A 3,587-nucleotide genomic window follows, 5' to 3' on the forward strand; every position below is an offset into this window, starting at 1 on the left:
ACCGCGCTCCCGCCCTCACGGAAGGGATTTTTTTTCTGCTTTCCTCGGCCCGCCATCTTTCGAAGGGGGGAAATAGGGAGGCTGGGGAGGGGGAAGGGGCGCAGTGGCGCCCCAGGCCCAGTGGCTTTGCGCTCGGTCGCCCCGCCGCCCCCGCCCACTCTCCAGCCCTCTTTCCCTGGCTTCCAACCGCCATCTGGGAACCGTCACTGGCCAAACCCGGGTCCTGATTCTTCTACATGGTCCATAGAGCTGCGGCGTGGGCTGGGGGACGTCTCTCCAGAGTTTCGGGCTGGAGAATGACTTGAGTCCTCGGAGGGGCCGAGGTATTGCAGTTGCGTCCTGCGGGCGACCCTCGCCCAATTTTGCAAACAGCTTGCTCGGCCCGTGCCAGCTCGGCCTCCCTTCCCACTTCGTGTTGGCGTCTGTTTGGCAACATGGGATAGCCCACCGGGGAGCTGCACACCGCAGACCTTGGTGTGCATGTCCGTAGGCCTCGCTGTGAGTCAGGCTGGGGTCGGGGCAAGTTCTCCCGCTCCTCTCCCTCCTTCCCGCCCCACCAGTTGCGCACACGGGGCCTCGCCTGGATCAGGCCTTGGGCGGCCCTTGCTCCACAGGGCTGGCGACAGGGACCTCCGAGACCCTCGGGTGGGGAGAATGCGCTTCTCCCTGGGCGGCTGGGACCTGGGCAGGAGCCTGCGTTTGGCCCGAGGCTTTCCGCTGCGGCGGTGATCGGCCCCATGGCTGAACTTGGTTAGGACAGCGAAGTTGTTTTTGGTGGGGGTGGAGAGGAGGGAGACACAGAGCGAGGCTTCGGACAGGAGGAATTTCAGGGCAGCCGGCGCCCCGCACCCCTCCCTCCGCGCACCCCTGCTGCAGGGAAATGCAAGAGGGAACGGGTTTTGTTGGAGAGGCTCCTCCTGGACCTCCGCCCTGGAAAACGCCAGGTCCCTAACCGAATTGTCGAGCGCGATGCTGGGCAGTAGGCAGGCTGTAGCTTTCAGGGACCCCCTGCAGGGACCCCTCTTTTCCCCAGGCCCCAGCGCAGGAGGTGGCCTCTCATTTGCAAATAAAGCTGGTGATTGCCCTTCAATGACTCACTTTGCGAGGCCTTGATGTGTGCCGGCGGTTACAGATCTGGGCGGCTAGGGCAGTGGCATTAGGGACTGGAGGGCCTTGGCCACCCTGGAGGTCTGTCTCGGCTTAGAGCGTCTGGGAAGCCCGCCTGGGCATTAGGCTCTGCTTGAGGTTGGTTTGGTCGTGGAGAGTGGGTCAGAAGCGAAAGGAGTGGACTTGGCGGGCAGGACGGAATCCTAATGGGCTCCCGCCTTGGCGCTGGGCTGGGGCGCGCCAGAAAGTGAAAGCCGGGGGAGGGTGTGAGTGAAAGGGGACCCTGCTCCCCCCGCCCGCCCTGCTGGGGAGTCCACTTCCTGGTGCTGGAGGCCAGGCGATGGCAGGAGACCAGCAGGACGCCCAGTCGCTGGTTCATGGTAGCTGGGGCTTCGCTGGCAGCGGGGTCCACTCAGACCCTAGGGCTATCCTCGAGAGCTGGCTACCGCCAGCTGGACCTGGGCTGCCCACAAGCTCTCAGATTGTCAGAGCCTTGGAAGGGATTGGCCATTTGTGGTGTTGGTGGTCAGCAGCGGGACTCAGGGTTGGGCCACCATGGGCAGGCTTCATGGCCAGACAGATCCTCTCCCTTGTCTAAGAGGCTTCTTGCCTCAGAAGCTGCTCTTGGGGTGCACCCTCTCAGTGGTGAGGGCTGAGACTCGGGGTGACTTGAAGGCTGTGCCTCTGTTTTGTGCAGAGAAGATCAACAGGTGACAGGCTCGGTGTGTGCAGGACAGCACGGCCCTGTGCCACCTTCACAGAACCCCTTGCGTGCTTGCCTCCCACATGCCGTCTTGTGTCCTCTGGTCATCCGAGGTGCCCAGGGCTAAAGGCAGAGCAGCATGACGTGGGCTCACGCCACAGCGATGGTTTTGGCCCTGGGCCATTGGACCCTGGGTGTAAATCTGTGGCAGAGGGGTGTGGGGTGTGTCTGTGGACGTTGTGTTAGTTGTGTGTGGTGGGTGTTTCTGTGTATAGTGTGTCTGTATTTGTGAGTATATAATGTGCTGGTATGTGGGGGTTATGTGGCCTCTGTTTGGGTGCACGCTGTTGACCTCTGGAGGTACCTACGGTGTCTTTGTGCTGTGTGACTGCTCTGTGGACGGTCGGTGACAGCTGCGGGGTGTGTGTGTCTGCAGTTTGGGTGTCTGCACACACTTGTGTCTGGCATGTCTGACTGGTGTGTCTTGGGCATGTGTGTGCATTGTGTGTTGGCCCGTGTGGGATGTGTCCCCATGGCGTGCGTGTGTGTGTGTGTGTGTGTGTGTGTGTGTGTGGTCTCTCTGGTATGTTGGTGTCTGGAGGGTGTGTGTCTGTGGAGTGTACGTGTGTGTCTGGTGTATTAGCTGTGTCTAGGGTGCGTCTGCAGTGTGTGTCTGATTTTGTGTGTGTCTGTGTGCTGTGTGTGTGGTGTCTGATCTGTGTGTTGTGAGTGTTGGACGTGGATGTACAGGTGTGTCTGTGTGTGCTGTGTGTGTGTGTGCATGCGCCGGTGGTTGGTCCGTGTGTGCTGTGTGTGTGATCTGTGTGTGCCTGTGGCTGGTCTGTGTGTGTGGTGTCTGGTCTGTGTGTTGTGTGTTGGACGTGGATGTACAGGTGTGTCTGTGTGTGTGTGCCTGTGGCTGGTCTGTGTGTTGTGTTGGGGGTGTGTGTGTGTGTGTCTGGCGTCTGCTCTCTGAGGATTCTGGGCTGTGTGTCTATCCTCAGCTGTAGGGGAGCGGTGGCTGAGTACCCCCTTATTCCAGCTGGGACTAGCGGGAATACATTGAGAGGAAGGCCCTGCCTGGCTGCAGCCTCTGACAGACCAGCCTGCTTGGTGGCAAGAAGTGGGCATTGGATTTCCCCAGCCGGATGTGTGTCTGGCCTCAGCACCCTGAAGTGATTCTTCATTCACGGGGCATCGGAAGACGGCAGTGATGGTGGGATCTGGAAGGTTGGGTGGTCCCATGTCGAGGGGCTCAGAGTGCATCCTGGGGATGGGGTCCTTCCTCACAGGAGCTCCTGCAGGGCTGGCCATGGCCCAGTGACTACACGACAGTCAAGTGAGTGACCATCGAGTCAGATTTGACTCGTGATCATAGAATTGTGTGGTGCCTACTTGTAACCCTTGAAGTATTGAGACTAATAACCCAGTCATCCTTGGTTTTTACTCCTGATGTCTTATACCGGTTGGGCTGATGCTGCAAAGGTTGGTAGTTCAGACCCACCAGCTGCTCTCAGAAACACGTAGAGTGGAACGGATTATGGTAGTGGGTGTTAGAGGACAGAAAGGGAGGGTCCCTGGGAGGGTTTCCGAGGCACGCTGTGGGCTGTTGGAACAGGCGGCCTGTTCTGGGGACCCCCCAGGTTTCAAGCCTTGCTCTTACTGTGTTCATGGACTCGTGCAGCCTGCGTCCGGTGTCCAGGCTGTAAATCTTTATATGAGAGGAGATGGCCGCCTCGTCTCCCTGGAGCAGCTCCTGGGCTCGAACTGCTGACTG

Source organism: Elephantulus edwardii, unplaced genomic scaffold (assembly GCF_000299155.1).
Source record: "Elephantulus edwardii isolate Elephantulus edwardi_28Jun2011 unplaced genomic scaffold, EleEdw1.0 scaffold00289, whole genome shotgun sequence".
Classification (NCBI taxonomy): Eukaryota; Metazoa; Chordata; class Mammalia; order Macroscelidea; family Macroscelididae; genus Elephantulus; species Elephantulus edwardii.